The following is a 17,787-nucleotide window of genomic DNA, read 5'->3' on the forward strand; positions in this document are numbered from 1 at the left end:
AGTAGGACTATGTATATCATACAAAAAGTTTCTCTCAACATCTTCCCCTGAGTTTTTATAAAATAAAATTTTGCTACATTTGGACATGCTATATCAAGAGGTTTCTGACATATGACAGTTAAAAGATACCATATCTTGGGGCTAGGGCTGGGGCTCAGCAATAGCGCACTTGCCTGGCATGTGTGAGGCACTGGGTTTAATTCTCAGCACCACATATAAATAAATAAAATAAAGGTCCATCAACAACAAAAAAGAAAAAGGTAACATTTTGAAAATGCTCATTTGGCTTTAAACATGTTAGAAATGTCTTCTGAAAGAGATTTTTTGAAATGAAGTCTTTAGATCACTTCTTGGAGTGAAATTCATCCATGTTTGTTTTCAGTGAGTGAGAGGACATGGAGCAGAAGACCAATAGAAGGAAGACAAGGTCCTATGACAGGCTACTCATATGTAAAAGACATTTTTCTTATTATAACCATTGCTTTGGGGGCTGGGATTGTGGCTCAGTGGTATAGCACTTGCCTAATATATGTGAGGCCCTAGGTGCAATCCTCAGCACCACATATAAATAAAGTTAAAGCTTTTATCCATTCAGCATATCTCATTATGCTGAATGGAGAGGTTTTTATAATGAATCAATTTTGAGTTTTATTGAAAGCTGTTTCTGTATCTATCAAGAAAATCATGTGGGTTTTTTTTTCCATTCATTGTGATATATCATGTTTATTGATTTGCTTATGTTGAATCACCCTTGCATCACTTGGATATATCCACCTGATCATGGCGTATGATCTTTTTGATGTGATGTTAGATTTTGTGTACAGTATTTTGTTGACAATTTTTGTATATATGTTTATCAGGGATATTGACCAGTAATATCTTTTATGTTTATATTCATTTCATTTTGGTATTAAGGTAATTCTGGCCTCACAGAATGAGTTTGGCACAGTCTCTTCTTTTTCAATATATTGCAATTGATTGAAATGCATTGGAATTAATTTTTCTTTAAGTGTTTTGTAGAACTCAGCATTGAAGCTTTCAGGTCTGGGGCTTTTCTTTTCTTTTTAAGTGAGATACACCCACACTGGCCTGTGTGGGAACCAGACTTACAGTAGGCCTGGGTCCACCCCTCCACCAGCAGGCACCTACCAGAGCCCAGCCTCTAGCGCAGGACTGCCTTTTCCAACAAGCGAACTATCTTGGGAGCCCAGACCCAGCACAGACCACCAACACCAGCCCATGTGGGACCCAGTCTCACTGTAGGCCTGGGCCCACCCCTCACCCACAGGGCAGACACCCACCAGAGCCTAGTCTCTGGCACAGGACCCCTTCCAACCAGCAGACTACTGCTGGAGGTCTAGCCCAGCAGCCCATATCCACCCACACTGGCATATGTTGGACCCAGGCTCACAGTAGCCCTAGGTCTAACTCTCTACAGGCAGGCACCCTTGAGAGCCCAGCCTCTAGCACAGGACCGACTCTTCTGACCAGGAGACTACTGCGGGAGCCCAGGCCCAGCCCAGATCCTTCTACACCTACTTGCAGAGGACTCAGGTCCAGGGTAGTTCCAAGTTGCCCCCCCACACACACACATAAACACCTGGGAGCCTAAACCTAATGTTCTTCAATCTTGGGACACTGCAGTCATCTCCATAGCTTTCCCCACACAGAAGTCCCTAACTTTTTGAAAACAGACAGGGCCTAGAAGCAGCTACATTGCACAGCAAGCAAACTAAAAGGAGTGTGAAGCCTATCCTTTTAGCCCCATCTCTGTATGACATTGATTCCATCTTGGGGCACCTTAACAATTATCTCAAGTTATCTTGACTATTCCTGCCACCAATTTAGATGCAGTAGCATCCATTGAGGGACACCAGCAGAGACTGAAAGCCAAATATCAAAGTGAGGTACAGGCAATATGCATGGGTACTATAAAAATATAGGGAAGAAACTATAATATCTCAGATCCACACTGCAAGAAAGGAAGAAACATAGACAACATGAAAAAACAAGGAAAGAAATTGCCCCAATTAAACCAGGATAGTATAATAACAGAACACATGGACAGCAAAGTTGATAAAATGTCAGAGAAAGAGTTCAGAAGGTTTATAATTAAAATGATCTGTGAAATAAAGAATAACCTAAACAAGCAAATATAAGCAAAAATTGATCACTCCAACAAAGAGATAAGAGAACAAATACAAGTAGCAAAAGATTACTTCGAGAGAGAAAACAGACAGGGCCTAGAAGCAGCTACATTGCTGAGACTTTGGAGAAAAAAAACAGACAGAAATCCTTAAAATGGAGGATACAATAAACCAATAAAAAACTCAGTATAAAGCACAACCAACAGGCTAAATCACTTGGAAGAAAGAATGTCAGATAATGAAACAAAGTATACAAAAATTGGAAATTAAAGTTGATCACCCAGTGAAGTTAGTAAGAAACCATGAAGAGAACATCCAAAAATTATGGGACAGCATCAGAAGACCAAATATAAGAGTTATTGGGATAGAAGAAGGCACAGGTTTTCAAACCATAGGAATGCACAGTCTCTTCAATGAGGTAATATCAGAAAATTTCCCAAGCATGAAGAACAAATTGGAAAACCAAATACAAGAGGCTTACAGGATACCAAATGTACAAAATTACAACAGATCTACACCAAGACACATTATAATGAAAATGCCTAGCATACAGAATAAGGATAGAATCTTAAAAGCCAAAAGATAGAGAAATAAGATCACATATAGGGGAACACCAACTTGTATCTCAGCAGATTTTCCAAACCAGACCCTCAAAGCCAGGAGATCATGGAACAACATATACTAAGCTCTAGAAGAAAATGGAAGCCAACCAAGAATCTTATATTCAGCAAAATTAAGCTTTAGATTTGATGATGACATAAAAACCTTCCACGATAAACAAAAGTTAAAAGAATTTACAGCTAGAAAGCCTGCACTACAGAACATCCTCAGCAAAATATTCCAAAAAGAGGAAATAAAAAACAAGGATGAAACTCAGCAGAAGGAGGAATTATACTAAAGGAAAATCTAATCAGAGGAGAAATCAAGTCATGTTAAATACCAAAAATACACAAAAAATGTCTGGGAATACAAATCATGTCACAATAATAACCCTTAATATTGATAACCTAAACTCACCAATCAAAAGAGAGACTGGAAGATTGGACCAAAAAAAATAAATAAATAAAAGACCCAACAATATCCTGCCTCCAAGAAAAAAAAAGAAAACAAAAACTTCTGAACAACATCTCATAGAAAAAGACATCCACAGACTGAAGGAGAAGGGTTGGGAAAAATCATACCACTCACATGAACTCTAGGAGCAAGCAAGAGTTTACATCTTCATATAAAATAAAATAGACATCAAACTAAAGTCAATAAAAAATAATAAAGAAGGACAATATATACTGCTCAAGGGAACCATACACCAACAAAACTTAACATTTATAAATATATATATCCTCCAAATAATGGATCATCTATGTTCATCAAACAAACTCAAGTTCAAGAGTCAAATAAACTACAACACAGTAATTTTGGGTGACTTTAACACACATCTTTTATCACTAGATAGATATTCCAAACAAAAGCTGAAAAAAGAAACTATATAATTCAATAATATAATCAATAACTTAGACTTAATTGATATGTATACAATGTTTCATACTTCAATGAGAGAATACACTTTCTTCTCAGCAGCACATGGATCCTTCTCTAAAATACACCATATATTATAACACAAATCAACTCTTAGCAAATATATATAAAAAGAGATACTACCCTGCATTATATCAGATCATAATGGAATGAAATTAGAAATAAATGATAAAGTAAGAATTAAAATCCACTCAACACCTGGATGCTAAATAACATGCTACTGAGTGAACAATGGGTTGCAGAATACATCAAGGAAGAGATTAAAAAAATTTTAGAGGTGAATGAGAACATAGATACAACATCAAAATTTCTGGGATGCTATGAAAGCAGTTCTAAGAGGAAAGTTTATTGCATGGAGTTTATTTCTTAAATGAACAAAAGTCAACAAATAAATAACTTAACATTACATCTAAAAGCCATAGAAGAAGAAGAACAAATCAACACAAAAAGCAACAGAAGACAGGGAATAATTAAAGTCGGAGCTGAAATCAATGACATTGAAACAAACAAACAAATAAACAAAAATTGGAAAAAAAATTGACATAACAAAAAGTTGGTTCTTTGAAAAAATAAAATTGTCAGATACTTAGCCATGTTAATGAAGAGAAGGAGAGAGAAAACTCAAATCACTAACATACTGATGAAAAAGGAAACATCAAACAGACAATACAGAAATACAGAAGATAATTAGAAATTATTTTGAAAACTTATACTCCAAAAAAACAGAAAATATCGAAGGCATCAACAAATTTCTAGAGTCATATAATTTGCCCAAATTGAATCAGGATGATATACACAAGTTAAACAGATCAATTTCAAGTGACAAAATAGAAGACTTCATCAAAAGTTGACCAACAAAGAAAAGTCCAGGACTGGATGAATACATAGCCCAGTTCAACAAGAACTTTAAAGAAGAACTAATACCAATACTCTTCAATTTATTTCAGGAATTAGAAAAAGAAGTAGCACTTCCAAACTCATTCTATGTGACCAATATCACTCTGATTCCAAAAAGCAGGCAAAAACACACCAAAAAAAAAAAAGAAGAAAAAATTCTGAACAATATCTCTACTGAAAATAGTTGCAAAAATTCTCAATCAAATTCTGGCAAATCGAATACAAAAACATATCAAAAAGATTGTGCACCACGATAAAGTGGGGTTCATCCCAGGGATGAAGGTTTGGTTCAACATAGGAAAATCAATAAATGTAATTCATCACATCAATAGACTTAAAGATAAGAATCATAGGATCATCTCAATAGATGCAGAAAAAGCATTTGACAAAATACAGCACCCTTTTAGGTTCAAAATACTCGAAAAACTTGGGATAAGAGGAACATATCTCAGAATCATAAAGGCTATCTATGGTAAGCCCCAGGCCAACATCATTCTAAATGGAGAAAAATTGAAGGCATTCCCTCTGAAAACTGGAACAAGACAGGGGTGCCCTCTTTCACCACTTCTATTTAACATAGTTCTTAAAACACTGGCCAGAGCAATTAGACAGATGAAACAAAATTAAAGGAGTACACATAGGAAAAGAAGAACTCAAATTGGCACTATTTGCTGATGATATGACTCTATACCTAGAAGACCTAAAAAATTCCACTAGAAAACTTCTAGAACTGGTAAATGAATTCAGCAAAGTAGCAGGATATAAAATCAACACCCATAAATCAAAGGCATTTCTGTATATCAGTGACAAATGATCAGAAAAGGAAATGAGGAAAACTACCCCATTTACAACAACCTCACAAAAAATAAAATAAAATACTTGGGAATCAACGTAACAAAAGAAGTGAAAGGTCTATATAATGAAAATTATAGAATCCTAAAAAAGGAAGTCAAAGAAGATCCTAGAAAATGGAAAGATCTACTTGGATCTTGGATAGGCTGGATTAATATTATCAAATGACCATACTTCCAAAAGATTTAATGAAATTATGATCAAAATCCCAATGGAATTCCTCATAGAATTAGAAAAAACAATCATAAAATTTATCTGGAAAAATAAGAGACCCAGAATAGCTAAAACAATCTTTACCAGGAAGAGTGAAGTGCTATACCAGACCTTAAACTATACTACAGAGCAATAGTGAAAAAAAAAAAAAAAACAGCATGGTACTGGTACCAAAACAGATGGTAGACCAACGGTACAAAATAGAGGACACAGAGACTAACCCACAAAATTACAATTATCTTATATTAGACAAAGGTGGTAAAAACATGCATTGGAAAAAAAGATAGCCTCTTCAACAAATGGTGCTGGGAAAACTGGAAATCCATATGCAACAAAGTGAACTTAAACCCTTATCTCTCACCATGCACAAAACTCAACTCAAAATGGATCAAGGACTTAGGAATAAAACCAGAGACCCTGCATCTAAAAGAAATAAAAGTAGGCCCTAATCTCTATCATGTGGAATTAGGCCCCAACTTCCTTAATAAGACTCCTGTGGCACAAGAATTAAGACAAAGAAGCAATAAATGGGATGGACTCAAACTAAATGTTTCTTCTCAGCAAAAGAAACAATAGGTGAGATGAATAGAGAGCCTACAACTTGGGTGAAAATCTTTACCCCTCACACATCAAATAGAGCACTAAATTCTAGGAAATATAAAGAACACAAAAAGCTAAGCACCAAGAATAAATGGGCCAAGGAGCTGAAGAGACACTTCTCAGAAAATGATATACAATCAATCAACAAATATATGAAAAAATGTTCATCATTGCTAGTAATTAGAGAAATGCAAATCAAAACCATTCTAAAATTTCATCTCACTCCAGTCAGAATGGCAGCTATTATGAGTACAAACAAAAATAAGTGTTGTTGAGGATGTGGGAAAAAAAGTACACTCATGCACTGCTGGTGGAATTGAAAATTGGTGCAGCCAATATGGAAAGCAGTATGGAGATTTCTTGGAAAATTGGGAATGGAAACACCATTTGACCCAGCTATCCCTATTTGGTCTATACACAAAGGACTTAAAAATAAAATACTACAGGGACAAACCCACAACAATGTTTATAGCAGCACAATTCACAACAGCTAAACTTTAGAACAAATCTAGATGCCCTTCAATAAATGAATGGATAAAAAATGTGGCATATATACACAATGGAATATTACTCAGCAATAAAAGAGAATAAAATCATGGCATTTGCAGGTAAATGGATGGAGTTAGAGAAGGTAATGCTAAGTGAAGATAGCCAATCCCCCCCCCAAAAAAAAACAGATGTGATACAAGGAGGCTGATTTATAGTGAGGTATGGAGGGGGAGCATGGGAGGAATAGACAAACTTTAGATAGGGTAGAGGGGTTGGAGGGGAAGGGATGGAGCATGGGGTTAGAAATGATGGTGGAAAGTGATGGTCATTATTATCCAAAGTACAGGTATGAAAACATGAATTGGTATGAATATACTATGTATATAACCAGAGATATGAAAAATTGTGCTCTATATGTGTAATATGAATTGTAATGCATTCTGTCATCATATATAAATAAATAAATAATTTAGAAAAAGATACTTTTAATTACTGATTTCATTGCTTAACTCTTTTTTTTCATATTCATGAATTGTGTTTAATAAATTAAACTACATATATTTGGGGCATACATATGATGTTTTGACAAAAAATAACTAACATTTGATCTAGCAATTACTGTGTACACAGCCAAAGAAAATAAAATCTCTGATCAAGTTGATTTTAAATAATTCTTCTAATCAAACAGGATGATCTTTAATGTGCTATCTTCAAACCAACTGAATCTTTCTTTTGCCAAGAAAAACTGCAGTTGATATTCTCCAAAGTCTATTTAATTTTAGGCATTTAATTTTTGAACTATAAAATTTCTATTTGTACCTTTAAAATAATGTCTCTCTCTTTCTTAATATCCTTCTAGTTTCTGACAGGACCAGAGGAGCACTCCTTCAATTTTACAGTTTGTAATGCTGCCTATTTTAGATTCTCTAAATAAGGACAATTAGTTCTTTAAATTAAATTTCTTATAATTTCATCTTTTGTGTAGCTTGCAAATATAACTAATATTACTAAAATCATACAGCTAGAAGGGCCCATTTTTAGGCTCCCAATGAAAATATAACAAATTTTACTGAAATTAAAAAATTAAAGACCCCATTTCAAAATAGCCAATGAATTAATGTTGCACTTTAATGAAAGCTAACAATGCAAAATGTGGCAGATATAATGACATAATATCCAGTTCTTTCATAAGAAAAAACAGATTAGTAATTATAGTTTTATTAGAGATAGAGCATTAGTTTTAACAGATTTGGTATTTCATGGGAAAAAATTATAAAAACACTAAAATAAAGATGTTTTTGAACTGTATTTTGGGTAGAAAATCAGAAAAAAATATGTTCTTTGGGCAAAAGTGGAGAAATTTTTTGGAAATAAAAGGAATGATAATTAAAAATTATTAATAAAGAGCTATATATGATAGATATAATTTGTGTATATTTAATTGTAAGAGAGAAAAAATCTATAAGGATGAATACATATAAAATACTCTAAGAAGTGATTTTTAAATGTCAGGATAGAGAGAGATGACCAAAGCACACTGCAACTTTGAACCAATCACTCTGTCTATAGGATACCTTTACAATTCCAGCTATATCCGTCACAGCAGTAGATCTTCAGTCATAAATACAGGAAAATCCACACTCTTCAAAGGCATTAATTGCAGTTTGGAGTGACACCTAGGGTCAGCACAACTGTACAGAAAAGAAAGATCTGACATTGTGACCAACAAAATCCAAGCTTGCTACAGTACCCACTGTTAAAGTCCATCCTCTCAAAGAGCCAAAAATACATTCACTGATGCTGCCAAAGGTGTTGTGTCAGTGCAAAACTCATAAGATATAGAATAAGTCTTTCAGATTTATGTGATTGTGGAATAATTATTGCTGGTACCACAAGCCATAGTGTCATTTTTGCTTATCCTACAGAATCTAGGATTAGTCACTCTGCAGTCCACAGCCCTAAAACTATGGCTGCTAGTGCCCCAAATATCCTTATTTATCCATGCTCTCACCATGAGACCTGAATCATGTCCACTCTGGTTCCTGTAGTTTCAGCTCCATGGATCCCAGTACCCCAAGTCTCGGTGCTACCCACACTTGCCCCATGGTGCCTAGAAATGATACACTAAGAATTACAAAGCTTTGGGACCACATCTTCCAGTTCTACAAATCCTGACATGACCTGCAGTTGCACCCATGGGAACTGGGGAAGGTTTCCTTTGTGACCCATAGACTCAGGACCAAGATTGTCATTGCATAGACCCAACATCCTTAATCTTATGAGACCTGGGGAAGAACATTTTCAAGTTTTGTGGAACTAGGTCCTTGGCTATTAGCAAAATAATCCCCAATATCACAATGTTTGCCCCATATGACTGGAGGAGTTCTCTGCACCTCATAGCACCAGGACTTTGGCTACCATTACATGACCCAGTGTCATTGGTGCTTGACTCTACAGAGCATGAGAAAATGTACCCTTGTAATCATATGAACACTGAAAAGTGACATCAATACCTTCACAAACTTATTCACTATAGACTAATGAGGCACTTAAAGACATTGCTGACATTGGTTACAAGTGAAGAAATCACAGACCTACACTTATTTGCTTACCTAGAAGTAAAGCCAAAGCACTTACTCAACAGACACACTACATTCCTTCTCCTACAAAAGCTACCCTTGGGGCTGGGGATGTAGCTCAGTTGGTAGAGCACTTGTCTTGTATGCACAAGGCCCTGGGTTCAATCCCCAGCACCACCCCAAAAAAAAAAAAGAGAAAATAAAAGCTACTCTATAAAATTGAAAGAGTTGACTATTAAATAAGATACACAGACATCAACATAGGAATAGAAGAAGTAAAGAAAGCAAGCATCACAAATATAAAATAACAAAACAAGCCTTCAGAAATAGATCCCAATTAGAAGAAAATCTACATAATACCTAAAAAAAATAATGCTTCTAATGAAACTCAGTGACACATAAGACAATACAGGTAGAAAATACAATTAATAAAATTCATAAAATAAATGAGAAATACAAAAAAAAGAGAGAAATCATTAAATGAATTAACAACAAATGTGGAGTTGACAATTTCAATTAATTAAATTAAAAAGACTTTTGAAAGCTTCTATCCTGAACTAGACCAAACAGAATAAGAATTTTGAATGTGAAGAGAGGTCTTGAAATAAACCACTGAGACCAAAAGAAGAAAAAAGAAAAAATAAATGGAAAACAACAAAGAATACCTATGACACATTCTTAAGTATAAATATTTACATTAGGGAGTTTCTAGAAGAAAAGAGAAAAAGGAATTGGGAACCTACTAAATGCAATAATCACAGAAAACTTTTCATACCTTATAGGAAATGGACCTCCATACCCAGAAAACTCAAAAGACACCAACTAGACTCAATTGAAGGAGGCCTTCTTCAAAGCATATGATAGTCAAACTGAAAAGTTCAAGAGAGAATTATAAAAAGAGCCAGAGGGGGAAAAATGTTAAATATGAAGGAATTGCCACTAGACTAATAGTACATTTCTCATTATAAACCTAACAGATTAGAAGAGAAAATGAAAATATGCTTAAAATTATGAAAGAAAAAACAAATCTGCCAACCAAAAATATTATATCCTTCTGTTAAGGGGCCAAACTGTATGGGCAGTGACCAAACAGACTCCATTTTGTCCTGAGAGTCTATATGATGTAAAAAATGCTTCTGCCATGGGAAAGCCCTGCCTCTGTACCCTAGCATAGCATACTTGGTAAAACAAAATGGCAATTTTTATACAATGTCAAATTGTATTCTCTCTTTGGTTCCAATTTTTATTGGGTAATGAACCCTGTCAGAGATTGACTGTCTAAATGTTAGTAAATTTTCTCTAATTTTTACTCAATTAGGATCATTTTGATCAACTTTCCTTCTGCCTGCTTGCTGCTATGCAACCTGGAAAGTCCCCATGGGAAATACAAATGTAACTATTGCATTGTTTCCCTGTTTGATTCTGTTTCTGTACCCTTGCTTGCTTGTAGCTACGTCAACCTGGATGTTTATTTTGCTGTTGTTGTTTGTTTGGTTTGTTTGTTGTTTTTGTTTTTGTTTTGTTTTTATTTTCCTTTAAATACCCTAAAATGTTGAAGCTCAATGCTTTTTCCTGCAGATAACTTGGTCCTGTAGAAAGCAGTCCCGGCCAGTGGTACAATAAAGAATCTTCAATTTGAACAAAACTGGGACTTGGTGTGTTTTCTGAGCAACTTGCCCCATAACACTTCCAAGCTGTAATTCAGAAACAAAGGATAAATAGTAATTCTTCAAAAAGGAAAATTTAAGGGAATCCTTCACCACCAAGAAATGACTACAATAGAAACAAAAGGATAATTACTACTATCATAAAAACATGCAAATGAACAAAATATACTATTGGAATACATTTTCAAAAGAGAAAGAAAATATGAATTTTTCATGTCATAAAGCCTCAAAACCACTTAGATAAATAATGAGAGTTAGAAAGAAAGGAGGAATACACAAAAAATCAGAAAGCAATTAACAAAAGTAACAGGAATGAGTTCATACCTATCAACAATAATCTATAATGAAAATGTACTCAATTGCCAAATCAAGACATATACACTAACTAAATGAGTAGACAAACAAAAACAAAAAAGAAGACCTGAGTTAGAATGTAGCTTAGTGGTAGAGTGCTTGCCTAGCATGCATAATGTCCTGGGTTAAATCCAAACACCATTACCACCACTAGAGTAAAGCAAGGATATACTGCTCACAAAATAATGTACTATACTGATATAGATGATCAGACTGAAAGTGAAGGGTTGGAAAAACTATACCACTCAGGGGCTGGAGTTGGAGCTCACTAGTTCAGTACTTTCCTCAGTTTATGAGGCCTGTAGGTTAGATACCCAGAACAACAACAACAATAATAACAAAAATATAACAAAACTCAAAACCCACAAATGATGGAAATAAAAAGCAAGGAGGAATAACTATGTTCATACTAGATAAAAGAGGCTTTAACTCAATTATTAACAAATGTAAAAAAGATGCAAAAAAGGTGATTATATGTTGATAAAAGATCAATTGGGTAAGAATGTACAATAATTATAAAGATGTATGCAGCCAGGCATGATGGTACATGCCTATAATCCCAGCCACTCAGAAGTTTGAGATAGGAGGATTGTGAGTTCAAAGCCAGCCCCAGGAAAAGTGAGGCACTAAGCAACTCAATGAGACCCTGTCTCTAAATAAAATACAAAATAGGGCTGGGGAGGTGCTCAGTGGTCTAGTGCCCTTGAGTTCAATCCCTGGCACCAAAAAAAAAAAAAAAAAAGGACATATGCAACCTACACTGTACCCTATACAAATATGTTAAAGAAAAAAAAAGAAAAAAGAAAAAAATGTCATACCTAAAGGGAGAAAAAATTGATATCAATACAATTATAGTTAAGGAATTGATAGCCCACTTTCAGCAATGGACAGATTATGCAGAGAGAAAATCAAGAAAGGAATATCAGAAAGTTTAATTTTACCCTAGAACAAATGAAGCAAATGAAAATTTAAATGCAGCATACCAAAATCTGTGGGATACAGTGAAAACAAGATTAAGAGTGAAGTTTATAGCAATAAATGCATAAATGGAAAAAATAGAAAGGTTCAAAATAACAACTGAATACTGTAACTCCTGAAGACAAGAAAAATATTCATAGAAGAAAAGAAATAATAAATAGCAAAGTAGAAGAAAGTGAAATTGAAATTGAAAAATAATATTATAAAAAATTATGAATTATTTTTTAAAAGAAAAACAGATTAAGTTTTGTGTAAACTGAGAAAAAAAGGAGAAAAGACCCAAATGAATAAAATCATAGATAAAAATGGAGGTAATTACAACTGATACCACAGAAATGCCAAGAATCATAAGACACTGAATAATTATTTGCAAAATATCGGAAAGCCTAGAAGAAATTCATTTGAATTCCTGGACACACGAAACCTACCAAGAGTGAATCAAGAAGAAAAAGAAAATCTAAACAGACCAATAAGAAACAACAAAGTTGAAATAATAATTATCAGTCTTTCATCCCAGAAAGGTCAGAACCTGATGGATTTAAGGCTGAATTGTAAAAATTATTTAAAGAAAAACAAATTAGTTTCAATTATTTTAAAACCATTACAAAAACATAAAAGAAACTTTACTAAATGATTTTACACCTTTTATTAAATTTGTTTTTACTAATATGTGATACAGTAACATGATTTTCTTTCTTTCTTTCTTTACTTACTTACTTATTTTTGTTATCAGGGATTAAACCCAGGGGTGCTTAACCACCAAGCCACATCCCCAGCTTTTTTGATTTTATAATATATTAGAGACAGAATCTCACTTATTGCTCAGGGCCTCACCAAATTGCCGAGGCTGGGTTTGAACTTTCAATTTCCTGCTTTAGCCTCCTGAGCCACTGGGAATACAGGCTTGCACCACCACACCTGGTTCTTTCTGGATCATTTCCAAATTAATCCTTACCTGTTCAAAAGTTCTGAGGCTATTTCTTTCTTGTAGTTAACAGTTTGGGGTGATACATGTATGTATTTAAATGATTTTAGTTGAGTTTCATAACTAGAAGGAAGAGAGGGTATAGTTTGCTTTTTCTGCATGTAAATATAAAAATTTCACAGCATTATTTATTAAAAAGTAACCCTAGCAAATAAGGAGACCGAAGCAGGAGGCTTACAGATTTGAGTTCAGCCTCAGAAACTCATGGAAGACCTGAGCAACTTATAAACAGTCCCTATTTCAAAATAAAAATAAATAGATAAAAATGGCTGACAATATAGAGGTGTATCTCAGTAGCAAAGCCCCAGAGATCAATCTCCGGTAAATAAATAAATAAATAAATAATGAAATTGATGCACATAAATCCAGATAAATGATTTTTTAAAAAGAGGCCAAAGAATACACATTGAACAAAGTTTTTTCAATACAAGGTACCAGAAAAAATTGTATATATATATATATATATATATATATATATATATATAAAATTCCTACCTATTACCATATGCAAAAATAAAATGGTTCAAAGACCTAATTATAAGAACCAAAATTATAATATATGAAAAAAATATTCAACATCTCTAGCAATTAGAGATATGTAAATCAAAACTAAGATTTCATCTGACTCCAGTCAGAAGTTATTAAGAATACAAGCAACAATAAGTATTGGCAAGGATATGGGGGAAAAGGCACACTCATACATTGCTGGTGGGACTGCAAATTGGGGTAACCAATCTGGAAAGCAGTATGGAGATTCCTTAGAAAACTTGGAATGAAACTAACATTTGACCAAAGTATCACACTCCTTGGTTTATACCCAAAGAACTTAAAAACAGCATACTACAGTGATGCAGCCACATCAGTGTTCATAGCAGCACAATTTACAATAATTAAATTATAGAACTAAATGTCATTCAATAGATGAATGAATAAAGAAACTGTGGTATATATATACACAATGGAATATTACTCAGTGTGGGAGGCCTTCCTCTCTTGAGTTACCTCCCTGCTGGGTGAGAGGCACTTAGACACAGCTGTGTCAGAGCTTGCCCCACCCTTCTCCAGGTTAGAGGGCTTGTCCATGCAGAGGCATGTCTGGCCACTGCCCCAAAGACCCGATTGTTGCCCCTGTCCTTGGGATGCTGCCCCCTTTAACCTTCATTGGATGGGATTTTCCCCGGAATTTTTTGTTCCCCAATAAAATTCCACTCCCTGGTGTGTTTCTCTCTCTCTCTCTCTCTCTCTCTCTCTCTCTCTCTCTCTCTCTCTCTTCTTTAATGAAGCCAGCGTTGGTAGCTTGGCAGAACTCAGCATTAAAAGAGAATAAAATCTCTTGATTTTTCCTTCATGTGCAGAAACTTCTTAGGTGGCTTTTTTTTGTATTATTTATTTATTTATTATTTATTTTTATTCTCTGTGTTGTTGGAGCACTATTCAAAAAATTTTCATATTTACATGCAGAAAAAGCAAACTATACCCTCTCTTCCTTCTAGTTATGAAACTCAACTAAAATCATTTAAATACATACATGTATCACCCCAAACTGTCAACTACAAGAAAGAAATAGCTTCAGAACTTTTGAACAGGTAAGAATTAATTTGGAAATGATCCAGAAAGAGCCAGGTGTGGTGGTTATGGCGTTATGGCATTTGCAGGTAAATGGATGGAGTTGGATAATATCATGCTAAGTAAAGTAAGTCATGGGAGGAATGGATAAACTTCGGATAGGGAAAGAAGAGGGAGGGGAAGCAAGGGGGGTTTGGGATAGAAAAGATGATGGAATGAGATGGACATCATTACTCTAGGTACATGTATAAAGACACGAATGGTGTTACTCTACTTTTTGTACAGCCAGAGAAAATTGTACTCCATTTATGTACTATGAATTGAAATTCATTCTACTGTCATGTATAACAAATTAGAAAAGTTAATTAATTAATTTTAAAAACCTGAAAATAGGAAGTTGCTACATGAAAGCACATCAAGACATTTGTATAGGCAAACATTTTTTGAATAGTGCTCCAACAACACAGAGAATAAAAATAAATAATACAAAAAAAAAGCCACCTAAGAAGTTTCTGCACATGATGGAAAAATCAAGAGAGTTAAGAAACAACCACAGAATGCAAGAAAATGTTTGAAAATTATTCATGAAACAAAGGATTGACATTCATAATATATAAAGAAATCAAATAATTCAACATCAACAAACTCAAATAATTCAAAATAAAACTGGGTTCAATATATGATTGAAATACAAATGGCTTATAAGTATATTTTAAAATGCTCAGTGTCACTAATCATCAGAGAAATGCAAACGAAATTCAATAATGAGATGTCACTTGACCCCAGTTTGAATGAAAACTACAGAGAGAGAAAGAGAGAGAGAGAGAGAGAGAGAGAGAGAGAGAGAGAGAGAGAGAGAGAGAGAATATGCTGGTGAAGATGTTGAGAAAGAAATAACTCTAATATACTAATGGTAGGAACATAAATTAGTAGAACCACTATTGAATATAGTGTAATTTTCCTTTATTAACTACTGGGTATATATTCAAAGGGAATGAAATAATTTTAACAGAGATACATGTATATCCATATTTACTAAACTACTATTAACAAGGCTAAGAGACAGAATCAAATAAGATCCATTGATAGATGATTGGATAAATAATATTTAGTATACACACAAAATGCAACATTATGCTATTGACCTAGTAAATTTTGTTAGTTTTCACAATTTAAATATATCATTTAATAGTAAAGCTGAGAAGAAAACCAGGTACAAAGGTATGAATATAAAATCATGATCCTCTGAATATATATATATATATATATATATATATATCAACAAAAGTTATATATAAAATCTATTAAGTTAAAAGATCAGATCTCAAAAAGATCTCAAAATTATCTAGTTGAAACTCTTGGGTAAATAAAAAGGCTTTCAACAAGATTTTTTACTTTTTTAGTTTTATTGATTTTATTTTTTTTAAAATACAAGACAGCAGAATGCATTACAGTTCTTATTACACATATAGAGTACAGTATTTCATATATTTGTATATAGAGTATGTTCATGCCAACTCATGCCTTTATACATGTACTTTATTTTTTTTGCATTACAATTCTTACTACACATATATACCACAATTTTTCATCTGTTTATATATAAAGTATGTTGACACGCAATTCAAGCCTTCATACATGTACTTTGAATAATGATGTCCATCACATTCCACTGCCCTTGCTAATCCCCTGCGCCCTCCTTTCCCTCCCACCCCTCTTCCCTATCTACAATTCATCTAATCCTCCCATGCTTCTCCTCCCTACCCCACTACGGGTCAGCCTCCTTATATTAGAGAAAACATTTGGCATTTGTTTTGGGGGGGTTGGCTAACTTCACTTAGCATTATATTCTCCAACGCCACCCAATTCCCTGCTAATGCCATGATTTTATTCTCTTTTATTGCTGAGCAAAATTCCATTGTGTGTATATGCCACATTTTTTAATCCATTCATCCACTGAAGGGCATCTAGAATAGCTCCACAGTTTAGCTATTGTGAATTGTGCTGCTATAAACATTGATGTGGTTGTGTCCCTATAGTTTGCTGTTTTTAAGTCCTTTGGGTATAGTTTGAGGAAAGGGATAGCTGGGTAAAATGGTGGTTCCATTCCCAGATTTCCAAGGAATCTCCATACTGCTTTCCATATTGGCTTCACCAATTTGCAGTCCCACCAGCAATTTATGAGTGTATCCTTTTCCCCGCATTCTCGCCAACAATTATTGTTGTTTGTCTTCATAATAGCTGCCATTCTGACTGGAGTGAGATGATATCTTAGAGTACCTTTTATTTGCATTTCCCTAATTGCTAGAGATGTTGAGCATTAGAATAGAGGACACAGAGACTAACCAACAAGATTTGGTCTACATTAATGACTAAAAATTCTTAGTCAAAAATAAACAGAAGTGTCTTTAGTCTTTATAAGCCTTGTTACTATAATGTACCTAATGTTTTTCCATATTATTAAGAATATAACAATATATATGACTTCTCTCATCACTTCTATTCAGTATTTCAGTGATGATTCTAGCCTGCGCAATAAATCCAGATGAATCAATAAATAAAATAGGGGGAAATTATTTGCTCTTAAAGAATAATTTTGTATCAGAAGGTATAAATGAAACTACCAATAATTTATTCAACTTTTAATTGAATTTAGCTAAGTTATTAGACACAAAGTTTATATATCTATTGTATGAATGATAATTCAATAGTAAATAGAAAACAATAACATTTACTTTGGTAATTATCAAGAATTGAAGAATATATGAAAATATGTACAAGAAGAATAGAAACATAAGTGTAATTAATATATTAATGAGATAAAATGGAACCAAAATAAATGAAAGCATTTGCTAGGCTTATTAATTGAAATGCTTATTATATTAGGTTATCAATTATTCTAGATTAAATGTAATCTCAATGAA

General features: G+C 33.9%; 1 non-coding gene across 1 annotated transcript; it reads left to right on the plus strand.

Moving 5' to 3' along the window:
- Positions 1–9,420: 9,420 nt before the first annotated feature.
- Trnat-ugu (transfer RNA threonine (anticodon UGU)) lies at positions 9,421–9,493 on the plus strand. The gene has a single exon. It is a non-coding gene; the product is annotated as a tRNA-Thr (tRNA).
- The last annotated feature ends 8,294 nt before the right edge of the window (positions 9,494–17,787 follow it).

The sequence above is a fragment of the Ictidomys tridecemlineatus genome, chromosome X (genome assembly GCF_052094955.1).
Source record: "Ictidomys tridecemlineatus isolate mIctTri1 chromosome X, mIctTri1.hap1, whole genome shotgun sequence".
Taxonomy (NCBI): Eukaryota; Metazoa; Chordata; class Mammalia; order Rodentia; family Sciuridae; genus Ictidomys; species Ictidomys tridecemlineatus.